General features: G+C 46.1%; 1 protein-coding gene and 1 pseudogene across 1 annotated transcript in view; both read right to left on the minus strand.

Annotated features, from left to right (window-relative positions):
* Positions 1-24629, minus strand: part of LOC142566124 (Kv channel-interacting protein 4-like) — a 587487-nt gene that overhangs the window by 478495 nt on the left and 84363 nt on the right. The gene's annotated exons all lie outside the window — the stretch shown is intronic.
* On the minus strand, positions 13657-13836 carry LOC142566426 (U2 spliceosomal RNA; annotated as a pseudogene).

Below are 24629 nucleotides of genomic sequence, written 5' to 3' on the forward strand. Positions count from 1 at the left end.
GTAGCTTCGCAGTAGCGAACTGGTAGCGAGAGTTGGCATCGAGAGCTCATTCTGCATCATGTCCTTAGACACGCAGGTAAACAAAACTTTAGAGTCAGGGAAGCAGATATTTCGCAGAAATAAGTTCATTCGGAAGCCGCTTCCCTGTTTCGTCCAAAGTTTGTCACATAAGGAAAGACGCTATCAAGAAGGTGCAGAAATAGGCATAATTGCTGTGTAGGTTACATCTCACGGAATGTCAAAAAAGGACCAAACTGATTTCTAGATTACATCCTAGACAAGACTAACACTATCGAGAGGGTCAAAACGTATATGCAGAGACGTTAGAACTTCGAAAAAAGAACATTTAGAACTTCGCTGAAATTATTACATGTAGGATTGACACTGCAAAATTGAAATGCCCGTATCCCTATATTTATACTATGTGTTTAGAATTATGACGCCATTTGCAATGTTCAGTTTTTCAAAGCTCGACTGCGTTGTATTTGATGTGCTCATCATTTGACGAAGCGTAATCTCGTCTTGACGCAAGAGATTACATCACAGAGCATCTTTGTGTTCCCACACATTATGACAGAAGCGGCAAACGTAAACCTTCCACGTAATATTATATTTTCTTTTCAAGGGCAATTTGGTTAATAGGATAGCACCAATAAGATAGCTTTCTTGCGTACAGATTAAAAAAATTCTTTCCGAGATCTTATTTCTTAGTTTCAGTGTTTCTGCCTCCGCTTGATGCCTTTGCCCAACAAAGAACGCATACAGGAGGAGGAGGAGGAGGAGGAGGATGAGGGATGAGGGATGAGGGATGAGGGATGGAGGAAGGAGGGGGAGGAGGGAAACGAAACTTGGAGACGTCAACCAGCTGCGCGCCCAGTTTGCTGCCGTACCCAAGGGAAAGGGGGTTAAGGGCTGAAATTAAAGAGAGGACGGGGAGCGAAGCACTATCAGTGCGAACACTTGTGCAAGGCACGCATGCAGCGCCAGGTAGCCTGTTAGCTACCCAACAGCAGACGAGGGGGATAGGAACGCAGGAAAGCTACAAGAAAGAAAGAAAGAAAGAAAGAAAGAAAGAAAGAAAGGAAGAATCACCGCCCAACCACTCCGTACAGATGATAAACCAGCGAGGCTGAAACGTGCGGCCCTGGTGTTTATCACTAGGTTAATCCCGACGGTTCATTAAAGGACGGCTTGGAAGGCTGCCGGATCTTCGGTATGCAGTTGCTGCTTGCGCGCTCTGCTGCACGAGCCTGTTCCTGTGCCGAGGCTGCAGCATCGGCACGGCGTAGACGAGCTCGTTCCCGGTTCTGCTCGCGGCGTTGCTGGTCTAATGCTGCCTGCTTCTCAAGTACATATGACGCGTGGCGAACCCGTTTCGGAGCCGGAGAAAAACTGTTGCGCGCGCGCGCACTTAGGTGCGACGGAGAGCAGCGACGTTCCTACAGGCGCAGCCAATAGCGCGTCTCTTTTTCTTCTTTTTTTTTTTTTTGCGCTTGTGCATGGGGTTGCGCCGGAGGAGTTTTCGGCGTACAGGCAACCGACAGATGGACGGACGGACGGAAGAATTGGCTAGCCATATACAGCTTCGCTGTAAAAGAGGCAAGACACGTGACGAGAGCTCAAAAGAAAGCTCGGTGACACATTAAAGGCGAACTTCTTATTAAAGTATAAACGAGCCTCTGTCGTCATTCGCTCCGGCAAGGGTTGTGGCTCGCATTCTGCCCCAGTGACCGCCGGTTTTCAAGGAGATTTAGGGCAGTCACGAGAGGACATCTCATTGCACTGTAGCATAGAGTGTGAACAAGAATAAGTTCATCGTACGCAATTACAACCGTCCCTGCAGCGTCGTTTCCCGTTCTAATGCGGAACACATTCATTGCAATACCATAGGAATGCTGTCAGATGGTTTTGTATTTATTTTTTTATCAGCTCCAAGTCGTTTTAAAACCAGCCAATCAGTGAAGGACATGAATGCGTGAATCAGAACAAATCTGCAGGCTTTTCGTTTAGTGCGTAACTCTAAAGAGACGTTTTGCAAATTCCGTAAGTTCATGACTATAGGGAAAGGATCTGTGTTTCAGCTCGCTTCCTGAATTGCCTTACGCTAATACGACAGCGGCTCCGTAGGGAAGAAAACGTGCGATATTCGAAGTCCTTCGATTTTCCAGCTAAAGATGGCTTGTCGAATCTAATGATGCCACTGGTGGCAGCTGTCTGTACGTGCACAAGAATGATCCGGACTAATGCGATTTTGACGTCTTCTTTTCCCTGGAAGCACCCATCCGTGCTTCTTCTCGTGGAAAAACATTTCTCAACAGCGACAGATACGTTTATAACGAAAAAGGTAGAAAAGAAAAAAAAACATGCCGGCGCTCGAGTTCAGGTCGCCTCATGGAACCACGCCTAAACTTTTGCGCACCGATGGATAGCAACGGAACTTGAACGCGTTTAGCGTATGCTTCCTTACACCGGCAAGCTATTGAGCGATATTCGATGTGTTTTATCAAAAGTAATCTGTCTGTGAGCCTATATAGTATCCCCTTATGAATGAAGGCTGTCGTGTTGACGACGCAGCTTAAGCTGCGGAAAATGCACTCAAGTATCTACATGTATGTTGCATTTTTAAAGTTATAGAATGGACCCCTACCGCAATATGCGTACGGATCGCGCACGAGATTAAGCAGATTTTCGGAAGAAAGGTCGTTTTTGTCATGGGCTGACTTCTATAACAGTAAAATAATAAAATAATTGTCTACACTCTTTTACCTCTAGTCATGACGTACTGCGAAAATGGTATTACATGCGCGTTTAATGTTTCCGTACTTCAGGTTAGCGCAGTGAGATGAATGAGTGCTTCAAAAGCGCAATCTTTTCCTGGGCCCTAAGCGATAAGCACAGGCTCTGAACATACATTCAACATTAGGATTTCCAAGCTCGACAACATATGCATTATCGTGAGCAACAAGCGCAACAATCAAACCCATTGAGTACTGAAACCGCCAGATACGTTCATTCTTCCAGGTGTATTTGATAACAGAACTATGCCATGAAATTATTAACTAGAAAACGCAGCACGTCATTCATTCGGCCGCTGCAGCGGACATGCCATTTTTTCTCGACGCCAGCAGTGGAAACGTACTGCATATCGCGTGGCGTAATTGTGTGTAGACAGCGCAGCGTCATTTGAAGGTAAAAGTAGTTCCCTCTGTACCTTTACAGCGTGGAAATAATATAAAAAAGGGAGTATTAGCAATGTAATGGATAGGTGGTCTAGATGGTATTGCATTACAGTATAGACACTTAAAGCGCCGCAAAAGACGAAGAAAAGGACACACAACATAAAGCGCTCACTCACAACTGATTTTTAAAGCTTGCACGAAAAGTATGAGCGACTTTGTTTAAAGGTTTGTACGCTACGCTTCATTCATTTATTCATTTCTCTGGGGAAGATAAGCGGAAGAAGAAGGAAAAAGACCACGCGGAGCAAAGACCGTCTAGCAGTGTGGTAGGCGCGTACGTGATAGGCACATAAAATCACATCTTAAAAAAATTTTATACCTCGTTCCGCCGCTAGTTGTTCTTCATTAGTCATTTCAGTTATATTCGTGCATCTATAAATGGTTTAATTCAATGCGACAGCGAAATTCGGCCCATAACACGGTCTTCACTCTGCTTCGCACTTCTTTTATATTTCTGCCAATGTGTTTTTCTTTTACTTTTCTTTTAGAATATTAATGATAGCTTTAGAAACAATACGGGGGACGGCACTATAATATTCTCTTCGAGTGGATTTTTATCGCTCGATTTCTGCATTTCGGTATTTCCCTTCCGCAGAAATAGTGGACCAAAAAACACAGGCCTATCGACAAATGTGCTAACGCGCGTGCGCCTGGGCACGCATACGAGCGCCCATTCGCGTGATCGCATGCACAAGTTCGAGTGACATGCTCACACAACCGCACGCGCGACAGGAAAGGAACACGGCGCGGGCGACGTTTCTCAGCTTTCCGCCATGGGCCCTCGACGGCTCCACCGACTTCGCCGCAATGGAACGAGGATCTCAGCGGAAGGGACAAACCCAACGTTAAAAAAAAAAAAAAGAAAAAAAAGGAGAGGAAACAAAAATGTAATCAAGCGTCCAGGAAATGAGCTGCTCCCGTGAAGAGAGGACGCGCGGAATGTGTTCATCGCAGCGCCCGACACGGCCGCGGCCCGATGTGTCTACCGAGCCGTGTTGGCGCGTGTCTGTGCGTGCGCGTCAGCTAGGCTCCGTGCCGCGGACGCAAACAGGGACTCCTCGGGCAGCGGGCAAACAGTTCATTCGCTCCGCCACGCTCTTTCTTTCGGCCTTGCGTGGGCAGACAGGCTGAGGTGGCGTATGGACGCGGCGCACCAGAATCATCGGGCCCGCGGACACGAATACGAGTCGTGTGGGCGATGCTCTGGCCACGGCAACAAGGCGCGCCTGATGAAGTCAACCGCCACGCGGACGTCTCGTCTCTCGACAGCACGCGGCGCCAAGGTCGAGTGGTTTTCAACGTGTCGGACCGAGGCGACCTTTCTCTGGCCCACGCGGCTTCTTTCATCTTGTCCGCGAATCTGGATCTATTTGCGCGCGCGCGCTCTGGAGACGCGGGGGAAAAAAAAGTTCGCTCCGCGTCTGCCCTGACGGTGCGCGGCAAACAGCCGCGGGCCGCCCTAATTGCTGCGAGAGCCGCCGCGAATCACTGCCGCTCTGTCGTCGCTTTCTATTTGCGATGGCCGCCGTTCGCGACGTGAGTAGCGCTGACATGCGGAGATTTGTGGACCTCTGTGGCTGCGGGAGTCGCGACGAAGGAATCAAGGCTAACGAGTGGCTGTGGCCTGAGGGAAGATTAAGCGGAGGGCCGAGCGAAAGGGCTTTCGCACTCCTCCGCGAGACTGCGTCACTACAGCTCCACGTGGCAAACAAACATTTCCGTCCACTAATTATTACGTACGATACGTGAAGATAGCTCAGTTAATCAATCCAGTTACCGCCTGAGAAAAGCTGTCACGTAAACTTGGTGCAAATAGCACCCCGTGAATATGTTGCGCGTCCGATGAAGAATTATCGCGTGCGCTTCGATATTAGAGAGCTTTAGTTTAGGAGACGCAAGCGGCTTGCGTACGCAAGAACTAGGGGCCGCGGTACTGCGCATGCGCAGACCTCTACGTCTGAATCTGCGCATGCGCAGTACCGTCACCCCTATTTCTTGCGTACGCAAGCCGCTTGCGTCCCCTAAACTAAAACTTTCGAATACCGTTGGAGTGACAATGCGCTAAAACAATTGATTCTTTTGAGCTAAGGAAAACAGCCTTCTACTTAATTTCTGTGCTTTGACCAGGGAAGCTATGAAAACATGGTGAAGTGGCACGTATGATGTGCAACATACATACCTGCCGAACGCTCCTCTAATTCTCGATAAATGCTGGAGATTACCACCGTGACATTCTTACGACTAATGGCAATTCTGTTTGAAGACTTGATCTTAGCGAACACTTGAGGCACTGCATGTGACTAGGATTCTATACTCGACCATACAATAAAACAATTGCTCTAATTTCTTTATTTTTCATTGCTTTCTGACGCTTCCAACCGCCCATTTACAGCGATATATAACACAGGTGAGACGTCACTCGGCGTCATTCTGAAGCGAAAAAAAAAGTCTAATTAAATATACATGCAATAAAATGGTTTCATTACATTAACGGGGCTCTCGTTACATTTCGTAACACGCACAACGACTTCGCAGTTAAAAACGTGCAACGTGCTGCTGGTATATGACCAAGCTTTCCTCCTTTCTTTTAATTTCAAGCCGGGAAATCAGCCCCGATATATCAGTGTGATAACAAGGATTTCAAGCTATCTTTTTGTATTTTTGAGAGTAGAAAAAGTTATCGATCATTACTAGATTCAGTCATTGGTATCTTAAGAAGGCAGTGCGAATCTTTTTTACAAAAAGAACAAAGAATTAGACCTCGTTTAGACGCTGTTAAAATTCATTATGTCACGGTAAGTTTTCGGGATGCGTCACAATTCGCCTTGAAGCTTTGTTTCTTTGTTTTTTCTTGTCCTTCCTTCTTTTCCAGTATTTTCTGGCTTATAAGGCGTCACCGTAAGAGTGGCCGTTTCGAAGTTGTGGAAGAACAATCTGCTAATGTATATAGCTGAACTCAGGGGTTCTCAAAGTGGGTCCCGGAACGGCATTTTAGCGTTCCACGAGTGGCCAAAATTATTCTCACCTCATCCCTCTTTCGGTGTATTCTTGCATTATAGCTTGCATTTAACAATTTAAACCACGCATCTGCACTTCGAAAGACTTCGCGAAAAAGACCATCGCGGTAGCGGCGTTTAAGACTCGTTGCTATGCAATTCTTATGCGCCCACATAGTCCGCGCTAGACGCGTTTCATTCCTGCTCGGAAAGTGGCCTGATTGGGAATGTCCTGCAAGCTCAAAGCAACTTTCGAATCCAGCAGCTTGCTGCCTCGTTGTCGACGTACGACAATGGCCGTCGGCGTGCTGTAAGGTCATACGGTGCGCGTCCGTGGATCCGCGGCACTCTGGGAAGGCAGGCGGGGTTCCCCAAAGCCAGGAAGTTTGGGAACCTCTGGCTGAATGAATATTCCCCTTTAGCGCTCTTCGAAGATTACAATTACCTACCTGTGCAGCGAAGAACGACTCAGCCATGAGCTCCTGATTAACTTCGCTCACCTGGCCGCTTTTAATGTACGCAAAAGCCTCACTGCGCGAGCCTGTCTGCATGCTGCCCACAAAGAAATATGACAGCGAAGCGCAGAAATCGAACCCTTGACCTCAAGCTGAGCAGGGAGAGAGAGAGAGAGACAGAGGACAGGGGAAAGGCAGGGAGGCTAACCAGAGGGGAAGGTCCGGTTTGCTACCCTACGCTAGGGAAAGAGGGGAGGGGGAGGTAAAGTGATAACAAAGTAGAGATAAAGAAAGAAAGGTGCATAGACCCACAATCACAATTGGTCACTGAGCAAACTGTATAGCCGATAAGCTACAATTGCGAGTGCGTTCGACCCTGACGCAGATGTGGATAAATAGCGGCAGTTTATGTCCAGGCATCGGTCATGCAGTCGACATTTTTAACTCAATCTCAAGAATATGCTTAGCAATACCAAGCTTTGCAATGAATGGCGAAGCCATCCGGCCTACTACTATATCTTTGTAATCGGGTTTCCCGAAGCGCTCATTTAGACATTTGTGCGATTGTCGATACGTATTATTTCCTCCCGCACGATTCCGATATAACGCCAGCAACTGTGTGTCTACAATGGATATTTCCAACTACATTGATACAAAATTCCTTTTTTATGTTTCGTACTGTTCGATCAGCTTGGCATAACACCCTAGAGTGGTTGGCAAGAATGTAGGAGAGAGAGAAAGGATGGATGTGTTGTTTAAGTTAAGAGTATAAGCTTACGGGCCTCTTCTTGCTCACTTGAACACAGTACAGTCACCTAAATTCACGGGGGGCCAACAGAAAAGCACGCCGACACACCTGTTTAGACCCACGTGTTCCAGAACATGAAACTATGGAGGTCTCGGACTGTTACAGATATTTTGGCTCGTTCACTGTTCTCGCTTCAGATGCTCCCGACGTATACTTTCCATCACCTGCGCGGTCTGTCTAATACGGCGTTATCGTTGCAAAAACACGGACCGCGCAGTGCCTGTCCGCGTCCGTGCCGAGGTTTATGAACGGTTTTTCTTCCTTTGCTCCGCTGAAGGGCATGTCCTCATTGTCACACAAGTCCTATGTGATTATTGTACCCTGATGCAGGCTACTACATATCCGCGGCAGTACTCTGTGGATCATCAAGAATGCATACAAGAGCACACCCGCTTTCAGCGAGAGCAGTGTTTCCGTAAATGTTTTTTGTGGAACGTCGTTCTAAACTTTCCTTGAGGCTCTTTTGTACAACACACTTCGTGTGCATTATCCCCCATTGATGTATTGATTGATTGGGTTTAACGTCTCAAGACAACAGAGGTGCTATGAAAGCCACCGTAGTGAAGTGCACTGGATTAAATTTAGATAACCGTAATCCTTTAATGTACACCAAACTCTCTGTACACAAGCGTTTTGGCACGCCGGCTCCATCGGAATGCGGCCGTCACGGCCGGGGACTGAGCCCATGACCTCGTGGTCAGCAGTAGAGAGCCATGGCACAGTGTCACCGCTGCGGGTAACACTGTCACTATTAAGTGACAGTTAATTCATCTTTTGGCCTCAGCAGAGACAGCCCTTAGCTTAAGGAGTCTGATCAATTATAATTACACCGAATGACATCGTCATTTCCTGCTTTTTTTATATTCTTGTGTTTAGAATCCTAAAAATTTTCGGATGCTTATTTTCTTCCCTATACCCTCGTCGACAGCAGCAAAGCGTTACTATACGGGCAATGATGTCGTCTCTAGTACAATACTCATTTGCTGCCAGGAAGGCTGGACCTGCAGAGAAAGCCCGCTATCAGTTTACACGCATGATCAGCCCACATGTGCAGTTACACGTATATCGGGTAAGCTCAGGATTTAACGGCAGAATATTTGAGCATTTGTACTGGGAGCACAACAATTGGCGCGTTTATTGCGGAACGAACGAAGCAATGAGATAGCGTTCGCCGCACACGCGAGCGTTCGAAACTTCGAAGGAACACAGCAAGCGGCACCACCGAGCCTTTCTGTGCGTGCGTGTGTTTCTTGTGATAATTCATTTTCATCCGGAAGCAGCGAAGTCGTGACTAAAGCTTTCCGGTGCACATGAATGCTTTTACGGCTGATACGCATGGAACCGGAGCAGATGCGAAACATGCAAACGTCTCGCTCAAATTTCCGTTCCTCTCTTCACAGCGCTTTCCCGCGGATATTGCTTGCTCCGATATTTGTTCTGCGCCGCTATGTTTACTTTGTTGTTGTTTTCTTGCAGAGAACGACGTGCCTGAGGCATTCTCGGCAGTCCGCAGATATCGCACTTGGTTCATCCCTGCTTTCACTGCGAGTGTTCGTCGACAACAAATAAGTGAATCAAACTGGCTGAAGAATGCTAGCGCGTTTCAATCGTTCAATGCTTGCGTTTCTACGCGATGCCACCGCTCTCTCTCTCTCTCTCTCTCTCTCTCTCTCTCTCTCTCTTGTTTTTTTGCTGCAGCGAGAGACAGGAAGAAAAAGAAGGAAAGTGTCCCAGGTAACATTACCAACAGAATGCATTTTCTAGGTGACACCGTGTTTATTGTGAAGCGTATACATTCCGGAACGCCAGAAACCTTTATTTCTGTATTTGCTTTTCGTTTGCTTTCTTTCTCTTTTTTTTGCATTTAAGTTTGCTTGAATATTGCCGTTGTAATCACCCAGGGATGGCGTTTGGAAATGGAGGTGGGGAGAGAGCAGTTTCGGCAAGATTTTATTTTTCCGAAATGGCTGTCCACCCGATACTCGGTGCAAAGTTTCTGTGGTTGTAAGCGCACTTGAAGTCATGAAATACAGAATATTTCTTTTTTTTTTTAAACTTTTGTCTTTAAGCCTAACTCAAAGATCGATGTACTGTGGGGTAAAACGCGTGAGTCGAAAACTAAGCAAGCATAAAGAAGAATTCATATTGCACTTATAGGCAGTATGAAAAAAAAAGGTCAACAGCAAAACAGAAATGGTCATATTCCTCACTGGAAGCTCCTTCCCATTCAACCAAACAAGGCGAACATAGCGATCCTGCCTTATGGTCCTCCGTTTTCGCTTCCTGTTCTTATCGATTTGGCGCGCTAGTCTGGCAAAGAAGTTATTTGCTTCATGCGATACAAATTCTACTCGCGAGCAGGCCATTCGATCAAAATTCGACCCTCAAGTTCTGAGTCAAACCACGCCATCGCTTTTTTTTTTTTTCGTAATGGTGGACAGTGCTCATGAAGCAAAAAAAAAAAAAAGAAAAAGAAGAATGCGAGCAAAATGTATAGATGAATGCTACTGCCGCTTTTCCCTTTCTTCGTAAGTTGAAATCTCTTACTGGGATTTTTGAGGCCGCGTAGTCGGCCTCTGGGGTACGGATGCGAACTCCCTGCTCCCGCTGAAGCCTGCGTTTGTCTTTTACGAGCTCCGGATGCTGATTTGCTTCGATACTTTTCTGTAACCGTTTCCACCTTGTTTAAATAAATATGTATAAAAAGAAACATGACGAAGAAACGCTCATGTCGTTTATTTTCACTTTCACTCGTTCTGCCAAGGAGGCACGTCAATTATTTAACGCAGCCGCGTTCAGAGTGAAGAAGCTTTATCACTTTTACAAGCACCACTGCACTAAAGTCTCTCTACTTGGCGGATCTGTCTAACAGTGGCACTTTCCTACGGTGAGAGTTACGCCTGCGGGATAAGTTTGTTGCCCTCCTTCTGACATTTTCTTTCTTATGCGAAAAACTAACCAACAAACAGACTAAAAAAAACAGAAGAACAAAATTTAAAAAAAAAACCAACAAAGCAGTGTTCTCGGAACGAAAGTGGAAAAGGATATTTTTTTTCTTGGTGATCTAGCAAGCCAAACATGACGCGAAAGCGTATTTGTAGCATAGTCGTCGCTAGCTCCTTCCTGCTCCTACTGATTTTCCCGCCGCAAATGAAAGGATGCTGATCAATAGCCGCCACACTACTAAATTTACCCCGCGCCGTCGAGGCAGATTCGTAGAGTAACCTTTGACGCAAATAACTGGAGCAAATATAGCCTGTCCAAAAATAGAAAACGGTATCCAAGATAAGAGATAAAGTTAGCGAAGACCCCGCTTCCTTTCTGCGATGTTCGTGTGTTTCTGCAGCCTACGACTTTTTGTTCTTTCGGCGAGCGCGCCCTCTCTCTTCTCTGCAGCCTACATCCGTAAGAATGGGGAAAAAAAAAATGAAAGCGCCAGTAATGCAGAAGCGCGGACATGCGTAACAGCGCTGCTGAGTGATCTGAGTGAATCGCAGTTCGAAACTGCCGACCACCATTCTATTGCATCGCCCATTCCCCTTTCCGAGCACGAACACAGCTTTCAAGCCGCTTCTTACCAGCCTTTATTTTTGTCTCGCCAGCTGCCTTGCTACATCGAGACGAAGCACTGTCAAGAAAGGGCAGCGACCTCACTTGAAAAAAAAAAAAAAAAAAGAAACGCTGCCGCACTAGAAGGGCTGAGCGCCGGTCCGCGACCCGCTGCAGGTCGGCCACGCGGCCGCGCGGCATCTTGACAAACAAGATCACGCTCTCTTGTCGTGCCGAAAGACACTTAGAAGCAACTCGGGAAGCAGAGAGGAGGAACAGAGACCATAGCATTGGTGGCGAAAGCTGCAAAGGCACAGCAACCTTGTGCCCACTGGCAATAAGAAATAAGAGTTATAAAAAAAATTAAAAGAGAGACACAAGCGTTTCCGTGGGCGAGTACACACATCTCAAGCGGTCCCTGCACTGAAGACTACTGAAGTAAATAAAAAAAAAAGGCACTGACGCCATCAACGTTTTCCTGGTTTCCCTTTGCCCTGGCACCCATCGCTCTGCCTCAACACGATTACGTCGCAGGGATCGGTCGTGCGAAAAATGACGTGCACTACTGCCTCCCCCTAAACATGCATAAGAAGGAAACGGGAAACAGCTTGGTTTCTTCTTTGTAAGGTTGCGACGCTGGCCTGAAGGAGATCTGCAGTAGCACTGCAGAGTGTCATGTCTGGCACAACACTATGTGGTTACATGAAGAATAACTTAGCTTAGCTTCAAAAGATTGTTATTTACAGTAATAAGCATATGAGCTTTATTTTTTCGAAGTGAGCCAAATCTAAAAAACGGAAACTATGTAAGGTAGAGCTTATTGGCAATAAAAAAATCACCAACGATTAAGATACTAACTAATGCGAAGTTTGAGCGCAGCTCTATACTTGTTTTCATTTCGCGATATATTGGTTGGCGCGAACAATCTGTCTCGTGCGGCACGTTCCAAACAGAGCGATGTGTGGCGCGTATGCTGCGCTATTCGGGAGATCGCGAGAGACAGCGCGTGGGTGACGCGTGGATGCGATTCACAGCAGTCGCCGCAGAGAGACTTCCGTTCATGCAGCGCTTTGTTTCCATGCATACAGCCGAAGCGCGGTACTCTGGCGTCATATCGTAGCCATCGCCTCCGCACAGCCCGTCTTGCGCGGCAGTACGCTTTTCTTCTCACTCGTTCGTTCCACCAACTACGAGAGCGGCCCTTCGTCGCGGGGAAGTCGTGCCACCAATGTCAGCGACGACAACACTCATCGGAGCATCACATCGAGCCCTACTCGTAACCGCTCGCTATCGCCGCTTCCAGGAGCAGTGATCCCCGTCATAAACGCTGGTACCACGGACTGACCTCAGCAGTTGACGACGCGGACGAGCGTAGCCCTCCCCACCTCACGGCACCCTGACCCCCCCCTCCTCGGAAGTGCAGATCAGATCGCCCACGCAGCTGCGGCTGCCTTGGCCGCTGACAACTCTGCGTATGTGCAGGCCGTTTCCTTGCCGCTCCTCCCCCGCATTCTGCCTCATGGTTCAGCTGCACCCTTCTCCTGCGCTATCGCCTTTCTTTCATCTCCCGCTGCGCTTCGTGCTCGCTTTCATTCCTCGCGGCGCTGGTTCGCTTGGTTACGCCGACGCCGTCGGACAACGCCGACACTCGCCGCCGGAACAGGCGCCTAAGAACTGCGCTCTAAAACTAGCCAATTTTCCTCTAGAAAAAGTATCGCAACGACATCGATCAAATAAGGCAAGCGAACCATGTGTGAAGATCGTATTTTTGATCAATATGAGCTGGATCCAGCTGGTGTACGGATCAAAATGAATCAAATCCACTCGGCCTGAAAAAGAACATTTACTACACAGCGCGATCGAGGCACTATGACCGTCTCTTTGCAAGCTAGCTGTGCTCACGATTTTGTTACAGCCTTCCATAATGCCTGAGGAAAAGATACTGTGAGACATTAGGAATGAGGTTACCAATACTTTCAAGCAGATGAATTTGCTCTTTCCAAATATTACTCCCAGTTCATATCATAAGAAGCCAACAAACAAAAAGACAAAGAAATGTTAAATTAATGGAAAATGAAAGTGGATGAAAACACAACTGGCCGCCGGTGGGCCACGAGCCCACTTCTTTGAATTACGCATGCGATGCTCTTAACCATTAAACTACCTTGGTGCCGTTTTCCGATCCACTTTTAGCATGGGGTATTTACGTTTATCTACTGGAACTGAACCTGGGAGTGTTAGCTAGCGCCCCACTTCACGGCCGCGACGGCGGATGTGGAACATCCTTTTCTGTCGCAGGCGTCACGTGTACGGGATCTTTTTGGGTCAAGGCAACTGTCAAGAGCGCACATGTTTTACACTCGCAGTCTTTATACGTACATAGAACACGAAGGCACACGCACACACACGCACGCGTGCTCCCCCCCTCTCTCTCTCTCACTCTGTCACAGGCGCACAGATGCACACCCCCGTATGCAAAGACACATGCTCACATACATGCGAAGGTGCCGCTTCCCTGTCGTTTGCTTTATACAACGAAGCTGTAGATGGCTCGGTTCTGGAAAAAATGGCGTGCGTCTATCGAGCCGTGTAGATCGATAATTTCTCCCCATACGTGGGCCAATCCCGAAGATAGTGCAATACCGGGCCGACCCGCAGCGGAGGTGAAGCAGGCTTTAAGCACTCCACCAACTTGCAAAAATAAGTTTAATCTCTTAGGTCAAAGTACAACCTGTATCAGATATTAGGCTCATAAGAACAGATACTACAATTTGGCCCGTGCCGGCCATGTCTACGTTCCAAACGCTTGCGTATCTCTTTCCCTTCCGCTCTCCCGTGGTGGTGGTCCCGTAAGCGTGCTGCCCGCCAGGACCGCGAGGCGTGAAGAAATGACAGCCGCCCATGTGGCCCCGATCCCGCAAACTTGGAACGTTTCATCGGAGCAACGGCCAGGTTTGAGAGGGAGTTTGTGGGGAATAAATTTTGTGTGGTCTGTGTTGTGTGTGACCGCATGTGGTTTACGGGAGACCTCACAGCCATTACAGCACTGCTCGACGTCGACCAACGCACGATCGCCTTGGCTACGGTGAAGCAGTGTGCGCCCTCGCAGTGCGGTGAGGTGCGTCTCTGTTCTACGTGCCGCGATTCGTTAATAAAAGGTGTCGCGCCGCGTTTTGCAACAATACATGGGTAAGTATACCCACCGGTGCCTCATCATCTTCCGTGGCTCAACATCGTGGAGGAGCAAGTAGTCGTGCCTCGCCTTCCATTAATACGGCGTTTCACGCACGGCAATGAACAGTTCGCCATTACGGGGCCCACATACACAGCTTCGTGGGCATCCCCCTTCACAGAATGGAATGGCCCTTAATTTTCTCATGTAAAAGCCACAGTGGCGGTTTTATATCGCCCAGCATTTTGGCCGAGTGTAAAGTGCAAACTCAGTGTACTGTAGTCATGGGCGACTTAAATGCAAAAGTGGGGGAAAAGCAGGCTGGTGAACAAGCAATTTGCAACTACGGCGTCGATTCTAGGAACGCTAGAGGAGAGATACTGGTAGGATTCGCAGAAAGGAATAACCTGCGAATAATGAACACCTTTTTCAGGAAGCGTAGCAACAAAAAGTGGAAACAAGAAATGAAATTGATTTCATACTTTCTGCCGATCCCAGCATTGTGCACGATGTTAAATAGGGTAAAGTGCAGTGACCATGGGTGAATGAGGGCTAGGATTCACCTCAATTTGGAGAGAGCATGAGTAAAATTGGTCAAGAAGAAACAGGCCAACCTAGTGGCAGTAAGGGTAAAAACCTACAAACTCAGGCTGGTACTTGCAAACAAATATGCAGCCTTAGAACAGAGAGAAGGTGACATAGAGGAAATAAATGAAACCGTAACTATATAGGCTGGCTTCAAAAGCAGCAATTAAAGTCCGAGGCAAGGCACCAAGGCAACCAGTAGGCAAGCTCTCCCAAGTAATATAGTACCTAATAAAGAAACGACAAAGAATGAAAGTGTCCAATTCAAGAGATAAGATACGATTTGCGGAACTGTCAAAACTGATCAACAAGGCGAAAATAAGGGATATTCGAAATTATAACGTCAGAAAGACTGAAGAAGCCGTAAAATATGGACGCCGCCTGAAATCAGTGAGAACGAAACTTGGCATAGGACAAACCAAGATGTATGCACTGAAAGATAAGCAGGGTAATATCATCAGCAATGTCGAAAGTATAGTAAAAGCAGCAGAAGAGTTTGATATTGACCTGTACAGTACCCAGAGGAGTCGGGATATCTCCATTCGAAGCAGTAATGAACAGTTTGCAGAAACTCATACAACTAGCGATGAGGTCAGAAGGGCCTTGCAAGAAATGAAACGGGGAAAAGCGGCAGGAGCTGATGGGATAACAGTCGATCTTATCAAAGATGGAGGAGACATAATGTAAGAAAAACTGGCGGCTCTCTATACGAAGTGTCTATCGACTTCAAGGGTCCCAGAAAACTGGAGGAACGCAAACATTATACCAATTCACAAAAAGGGAGACGTTAAAAAATTGAAAAATTATAGGCCGACTAGCTTACTCCTTGTATTGTATAAAATATTCACCAAAAGAATCTCCAATCGATTAAGGGCAATACAATACTGGACTTTAGTCAACCAATGGAACAGGCTAGCTTCAGGAAGGGATGCACTACAATGGATCACATCCATGTCATTAATTAGGTAATCGAGAAATCCGCAGAGTACAATAAGCCTCTCTATGGCTTTCATAGATTACGAAAAAGCATTTGATTCAGTAGAGATACCAGCAGTCATAGAGACATTACGTTATCAAGGAGTACAGGCCGCTTACGTAAATATCTTGGAAAATATGTACAGAAATTCTGCAGCTACCCTAATTCTACACAAGAAAAGCAGGAAGATACCTATATAAAAGGAGTCAGACAAGCAGACACAGTCTCTACAATGCTAATCACTGCGTGCGTCTTGGAAGGTATTAAATTGGGAACTTTAGGAGTAAGGATCGACGGCGAATATCTCAGCAGCCTTCGCTTTGCAGATGACATTGTTCTGTTCAGCAACATTGCGGACGAGTTACAAGAAATGATTGAGAACCTTAACAGAGAGAGTGCAGGAGTGCGGTTGAATATTATTATTCAGAAGACAAAAATAATGATCAATAGCCGGGCAAGGGAACAAGAGTTAAGGATCGCCAGTCAGCCTCTAGGGTCTGTGAAGGAGCACGTTTGCCTAGGTCAATTAATCACAGGGAACCCTGATCATGAGAAGGAAATTCATAGTAGAATAAAAATGGGTTGGATCGCATACAGCAGACATTGTCAGTTCCTGACTGGAAGCTTTACCATTATCATTGAAAAGGAAGGTGTACAATCAGTGCATTTTATCGGTGCTAACATATGGGGCAGAAAATAGGAGAGTGACAAAGAAGCTTGCGAACAAGTTAAGGACCGCGCAGAGCGATGGAACGAAGAATGCTATGCATAAAGAAAGAAAGGCATAAAGAGACAGAAAGAGAGCGATTTGAATCAGAGAGCAAACGGGTATAGCCAATATTCTAATTGACATTGAGAGAAAAAAATGGAGCTGGGCAGGTCATGTTGCGCAGGTTAAATAACCGTTGGACCATTAGGGTTACAGAATGGGTACCAAGAGAAGCGAAGCGCAGTCGAGGACAACCGAAGACTTGGTGGGGGGATGAAATTAGGAAATTCGCGGGCGCTAGTTGAAATCGGTTGGCGCAGGACAGGGGTAATTGGAGATCGCAGGGAGAGGCCTTCGTCCTGCAGTGCACATAAAATAGGCAGGTGATGATGACCATCATGATGATGCTGATGAATGTATACGAGTAGCAGGCTGTCTATGGCCTTTCTTTACTGCGAATTCAAACAGGAAGTGTAATTACGGTTGGTTATTGTGCATTGTTGTTTCTGTACTGTTAAACAAACCACAAAGGTTATGCAAAAACTCGAGCATAAGCCCATACCTCGCAAAGCATCTTACAGCAAAGCTGTAAATGGCTGGCCGATTCGTCCGTCCGTCCGGTTGTCGCTTGTACGCCGAAAACTAATCCGGTGCAATCCCATGCGCATGCGCAAAAAAAAAAAGGAAGACAAAAAGAGGCGCGCGATTGTCTGCGCCAGTAGGGACGTCGTTGCTCTCCGTCGCAGCTGAGCGCGGGCAGCAGTTTTTCTGTGGCTCCGAAGCAGCTAGGCCACGCGTCATACGTACTGCTGAGGAACAGGCAGCTTTACATCAGCAACGCCCCCAGCAAAACCAGGAACGAGCTCGTCTACGCCGTGCCGATGCTGCAGCTCGGGCACAAGAACAGGTTCGTGCAGCCGAGCGCAAACAGAAACTGCGTACCTAGGTTCCGACACTACCAAGGCGTTGTTTAATGAACCGTCGGTATTAAACTAGTGATAAACACCAAGGCCGCACGTTTCTGCTTCGCTGGTTAGCCATCTGTACGTAGTGCTTATGCGGTGATTTTTGCGTCATTTAATGATTTTCAAAAGGTGGGGTGTTCCCAGCACAATTTTATATGTTCTGCTATTGTATATCGGTTTGCATCAATCTCGTTGCTTAATTTAGTGAAATGTAATTAATTACGTACAATCTTCTTCTCTGAAATCCCCCCCCCCCCCCCCACTTCCCTTTTTCTTTTTTTGCTCCGCTTCTGATCTCGGTTACTGATTGCTGTTGCTGTAAAACATACTTCATTACTCAAGGTTCTCGGAACACACGTGCGCGAGAACTTTCGTGAGCATCAAGCAGCCCTTTCTGCTGATAGCTCCGGGGACGTAAGAGGGTTCGGCTGAAGCGGCGCGAGGAATCGACACGCTGGTGCGGTCGATCCGCGTCTACAGTTTCCGAAAACCGTACATGTTTCGATCCAAAAGAGGCGATGGCTGGAGGGTTGGTGACACAGACACAAAAAAAGAAAGGAAGAAAGAAAAAACGAAGGACGATGTCGAAACTCACACGACAAGTCCTCGCTCCTCCTCGCTCCCCAATTTACTTTTTTTCTTGTTACTTTTTATCGACTCGCCGTCAACATGCAACGCTTACGCGGCTGCTAAATATAGCGAAATTGAAGCAGCGGCCTTTTTGCGTGATAAAGGCGAACTTATGGAAGACTTCTGCTTTACTGTCACGAACATTCCGTGCGAGTTTCGAAGATAAAATAAGAAAAGTAAATTGAGAGTGGGCCGGGGAGTTAAAGAGGAGATGTGTATGGCTTCCTCATCGACTACTCCTGAAGAAAGAACGCATGCGCCTCTATAGGCTAGCCGCTAGAGAGTGCCCGCAAAACATACGATTGTTTGTCCCCATGATATTGCCGGATCAGACGAGTTGCACATCATGTGGAAAAATGTACATGTATCCGAGGGCGCCAGTAGTGTACAACGTGGCACTCGATAACGTCTATACGCAAGGGCATTTCAAGACCATACCGTTTTCGCATGCTCTCCCCGCGAGGAAGCAGTGGTGGCGTTGGGCGCACAATGCTAGTGTAACTCTGAGCAGACAAGGGCGCAAGAGTGCGGAAGTAAATACCAACCCACCAGCGCTAGATCAGCATATTGTGCACTTGATAGCGGCAGGATACAATTCGACAATCTATGTGAAGCAATTTCGAGGGAAAGTGTTTCACAGACACTGAACGATTAAACAAGAATAAACCCTCAAATACGCAAGCACAGCCTCGATGCTCTTTATTCTTCTAAGGGCACGATGTCGCACGACCGCAAAGAATCTTTATATTTTAGTGAAAAGGAAATCAACACAAAGTAACGCAATCACAAGCCAAGCTGTAGTCCGCGAAGCCTAATGCAGCTGAAGAGCTGAATGGACAAGATCGTGGCCCCTACAGTAACAAGGTAGTGGTCACTGAAGAACTGGGATTACGTCAGATATGACCTAACGTCGGAGTAAATACCCTGGGGCGACACAGACCAAGGGCCGTAGGGTAATCCTTCTCTCGCTGTCTACAGAGCAGGTTAATCTTGTGCCCCATTGGTGACAGAGTGAACATTATCACTGCCGTGAAACTCGACATTGGCCAAGGGAAATCCTTAGCTCCGGGAGGCGATTTCTGCATGTTTACGATTAGTCTCCCCGTCGGAGAAAAATTTGCATGCCGCTATTGTATGTGTGCATCTGAAAGCCTTCGGACAGTCTAGATAAGTAATTATAAAAGACCTTTCTTCTTCTTAGCTTAGGTAGCCATCTCATTCACTGTCTTACAAGAAACGTATTTCAATAAAGAACACGAACACTGTCTACCTCCCGACATTTCAACCAAAACGTATCAGTCTCGAGGTTAAATTATTCGGTCACTAAATATATAAATATGCCCAAAATCTATTCATATAGCTCCTCTTATAAAGTCACTCGGCTGCATTATACCTCAGTACTTCTTGTGCTAAAATCTTACGTAGTTAAACGTTTTTTTCTTTTTTTTGCCTTCCAAGGGAGACGGTAATATACATTTTACTGCAGCAATGAAACGCGACTGAACATTCAATGTACCATGCTCGAAAGGAATAGCAACACACACGAAATATATCTGCGCCTACGTTCTTTGAATAAAACAGTCGTATTGTTCTTTCAGTAGTATCTAATATATGTGCAACACCTGGTGTTTCAGTAAGGCCCTACCGCAGCCCGAGAGGACGTGTCACATCTATACTGGTTGTTCTGACACTGTTCTTGATGACTGCCATGTGCATTCAGCCAGTAGGGCTCAGGCGGAAAGATTTTTGGGCGTGCACTGCATGGCTAACTGACACTCGAAGCTACTCCCTCCAGCGTCACCACCGCTACTTCATCACCTGCTCATTGCTTGAAGGTCGGTTTAAAAACTCATGTGACAAGATTTGTTTCTGTACCCGCTACTGCGACATCTTTGAGTATTTGAGGACTGCAGGCGCCAACTAAGAGGTAAAACATGAAAGTTTTTCTTTTCTTATTTTTTAAATTTTTACTGCAAACCACTGCCTAAAGCTCAAATGACACTTCTTGCTTCGGTGACGTGCATTTTCTATAGGGTCAAAGGTGATGTAACCGTCACCATACAGATGCACAGCACTGTGATCAGGGGCGCTGTAACGTATAGCTATTCCAAACTTTTCTATTTCAGTTCTGCAATCAGCCCTCCACGATTGGTGAAAAACTTTTTGAATCACCCCAACTTCACCGGTCTGTCATGCGACGTCACGAAAACCGCAATAGCTCTCTATCTGATATGACGCGTACACACTGATTATGCATCATTGGATCGAACAAAACAAAAATAGTTATTTCTGATTCGATGCATTTTCGCCATTAACCCTCAGCTGTTGGTCAAAAGTTTTCGGGCTGCACCCACTTCACCTGGCTGTCACGCGATGTCACAAAACCGCAAAAACTCACCGCGTCTAAGTGACGTGTACGCGTTAAAGATGCATTATTATGCCGAACAAAACTAAACTTTTTTTCTGAATAGCCACAGGCTGCTCCCTCCTGAAAGGAATAAAAGATGGCTGCCGCCGATCGCTCAGGTACTGGCTACTCGCACCTGCAGGGCAGCATGGGTTTATTGGCGCACAATACATCTTTTTGCGTGGCTGTGTAACGTTTTCAGGCATTTGCGGCATGCGTACGACCTCGCTCTGCTAACTCTTCTTTGCTGAGGATCCGTTTTAGTGGTATTCTTAACCTTCCGTTGCACGCCGCAGCGATTTTCGACCGGCCACCGCAAGCTGAGTAAGGGAAAGCGGACCAATCGCAGACGCCGGCAACACTCTGTTCATCCGGTTATCTATATTCAGTGCACTGGCTCGGCCCCATCGAATCCCTCTCCACTTGAGCGTGCTCCTCGCCTCTTGTTAGCCAATTAGATAAGATAAGCCGCTCATTGTAGGCAATGTTATTCGTTTTTAAAGCAACCAAAAGTGACCTCCTATGAACGAGGAGAGCGTTTGATTGGTCTGTTCAGACAACCCTGCGGGTGACCACCCGATGCTTGCGTCGGCGATTACGCATATTTGACGTCAGGAGATTGGAATAAAAACATATTGGAATAGTTTTACGTTATAGGGCCCCATGTTTAAATTTGGCAAATCATTGCACGCACGTGCTACAATGTTTGAATTACCTGTGAACGCCTCATGTCGAAATGGGTGACTGCAAGGTTAAGCTCATACGAGAGAGAAGAACCTCGTCTCCCAAGTATTGCGTTGCTCTCACCAGTTTCTCGCAGCCTACGGTTAGTTTAGGTGCACTTCTTTCAACCACTCTGCTTAGTGGAAATGGCGCCTTAGTGGCGAAGCAGTTCAAGTCTTCTTGCTCAATAAATGTTGCTACAGAAGGCAGGTATTGAGCCAGGTTAAATTTGCAGTCACTTGTTAGAAAAGGTAATGACAGCATGCGCGTCACGTTAATTCAGTCAAAGGTTCTCGCCGTGCAGCGTCACACAAACAAACAAACAAACAAACAAACAAACAAACAAACAAACAAACAAAAACAACTTTTCGTGGGATGACGCGTTTACGGTAATTATAACGCTTCGATTTCTTAACTACAAGAATACTACAACAAAAAGAAGAGCTATGTTTTGTGCGCCAACGACGCAAGAATGCCCCAATAATGTTTGAAAATCGTCGGCAAGTTCATGCAGTTGAAGCAGTGGCATTACATCATTTTCTTCATGATATGATGGCTTCACTGACTCTCAGACAAGTAGTAACCGCTGATAAATATGCATACCGCATGCTTCCGTACATTTATATATATATATATATATATATATATATATATATATATATATATGTACGGAAGCATGCGGTATGCATATTTATCAGCGGTTACTACTTGTCTGAGAGTCAGTGAAGCCATCATATCATGAAGAAAATGATGTAATGCCACTGCTTCAACTGCATGAACTTGCCGACGATATATATATATATATATATATATATATATATATATATAATACACGGAAGTGTTTATTAATGTGTGCGGATGTAAAATAAAATCTTATCTTGACAAAAACTTTTCATTCACCCCTACTACATCTTGCAATGAAGTTTATCCATCTACAGTGCATAAACAAGAGAGGAAAACCAAGAAATACACGACAAACTGTCGCACAGTGAGCGCAAACCTCGGCTGTCTTGAAATTTTAGCGGCCGGTCGGAACTTTTTACGGTTCACATAATTGTGAATCCAAGCAAAAAGTCCTCGTGATCGAATAAAAATGTTTTTGTGTAAAATTAAAAAAATATAAACTTTTACGTGCCGTTTTAGCGCACAATCAACTATTTTGACATACGGAAATCGTGCTAGCCAGGCACGCCTTCAAGGTGTCCTGGCTTTCGGAGAACGATGTCAACGCAGAGCCTCCACATAACAGCAGTCCCATGTATACAACACCGTCAAAGCTCCAGTTTTCCTTTCAGATAATATTGTCAGAAACTCTATAGTTTATGGGGCTTAGTGCTACTGTTATGCGATGACGACAGCATGGGCAGCAGTCGTACAGCAGTCGGGCAACAGTCGTAAATCGGCCTCTTCTATTAAACTGGCGTTGCGACCATATAATCCGGCCGGTGGTGCTTTTATTGCGAACAGCATTCTCAGGCTGCTTCAGCCACTTTGCATCTATCGATGTAGCCTCTTCATGTCGCTCTTCAATCGAAAAAGAAATTCATTAAGATGTATGCGGTGCTGGACATAATCGAACCCGAGTCACACGGTTCTCCAAGCACTGCAGCCCGATGGTTTAGTGTTGCGCTTTAGCGTTGCGAGGGATTAATTCTCAGCGTTACCACGCACCGGCGCGCGACGCATCTCGGAGGCCACGCAAAAAGAAAAACAAGTATGGCGCATCATGTTCAGAGGGAAGCGCGAGAGATGAGCCCGGCTACAGGACATGGCTCACAAGCCACATGCGTTGGCGGTGCCAATACGGCGCCCTGCATTGTTTCAATTGTAATAGCATTAGCATTGACAGTCATCGTCAGAGGGGTTCTGCCGGATTTCGTCCTTTATTTTGTGAGTGTCCTTTTCCTTTGATACAAGCTACGGCTCAACCGAATGATAAGCAGCAGCGGCATACTTCCGTGTGCTTCGCAGTCAACGTGTTGCTTTTTCCTTTGTTATGCTGAGACAAACAGGATTCGTTGTTAAAATGTAGGCACCAAAACAAGGTTACCGCCTTAGGCGCACCTTTTATTTGAGGGCACAATAGTTCTGTTTTATTGGCGCGCATTCGATATAAACACTTGTGCAATTAAAACTCGATGCAAATTGGAGCCGTGATACAGAAATAGGTTCAAATGAAAAAGCGTGCGGTTAAGCGTTGTGTTCCTTTCATTCTAACCTTTTCTTGAACCGACGATCTTAACGCAGGAAATTGGTTCATAAATTGCCAACCAAAAAAAAAAAGAATTTCCAAAGTCCCGTTTCCAACAACAATACGGCACATTATTTTCTACTACAGTGCACTCCAGCTAAACAAAATTCGCTTAAAACCGGATGGGAATTTACGCGCAGGCTCCTTTCCCAAACTTATCACCCCTCAAGAAAGCCGAATTGTAGAGCAACATGATCAACTCCCGATACAGCCTTCTGTTGCTCAATACGTGCTGCATAAAATTTTTTTCGAGCGTGAAAGAAGCCCGCGAACACACGCAAAATTGTCGCTCTACTGGCCGCTCGAGGCACTTTGCGTTTAATATCGGGCTTGTTTCACGATCGGAAAAACACTTTTATGCAGCCCGTATTGAGGAACAGAAAGCTGCATCGGGAGTTTTTCATGTTGCTCTACAACTTTCTCATTGTCACTTTTCATGCAATAATAAAATTTGAGGAGTTTATTAATTAATTAAGACTAATCATCTAATTAGGCGGAATGAAAAAATAATCCGAGTGTCCCCAAGCGACGGCAAACGACATTACCTTGGTTCCGTCCAGTTACGTGGCATTTGCATATTTTTATTGTTTGGCTAAGGTTACGTGGGTCACCCTGTATATTACGGTTCGAGTGCGCGTTACTGATTTGGACCTGATAAGCAGTGATGCAGTTGAAAGCCTGAAGCGCTGATTTGAACATCAGGACTGCGCAGAAATAATGGGTGGCCTTCCGCGCATGAACGTAACCTCACGTAATAGAAGCAACATTGTTTGAAGCAGAGGTTTAAAAAAAAAGTTTTTTAAACTAAAGTAATATTAAAGCACTCGGACATATTTCAAATAAAATTATTGTTGGTAATATTTGTCTACTTAGCTTAAAGGAAACTTCGGATAAACGGAACACTTTTCTCAGTCCCTTCGATTTCCCTTTAAGCGGAGTGCCCATCTACTGTTTATTTTCCGTGCTCCGGGAAGGTTATGTCATATTTTTTCATGTTAATTATTTAGCGTAATATTTAGTACAATATTCAAATGAATCAGATAACAAATGTTCGTCTTGGAATGGGACGTTATGCTTTTGTCACCTCTCTTATGTTTCTGTGTGTAGTGTTTTCTAGTGCTTTATTGGGTTCTATCGTACCCTCTTTCCAATAGTCTTGGCATT

This window comes from Dermacentor variabilis, unplaced genomic scaffold (assembly GCF_050947875.1).
Source record: "Dermacentor variabilis isolate Ectoservices unplaced genomic scaffold, ASM5094787v1 scaffold_12, whole genome shotgun sequence".
Classification (NCBI taxonomy): domain Eukaryota; kingdom Metazoa; phylum Arthropoda; class Arachnida; order Ixodida; family Ixodidae; genus Dermacentor; species Dermacentor variabilis.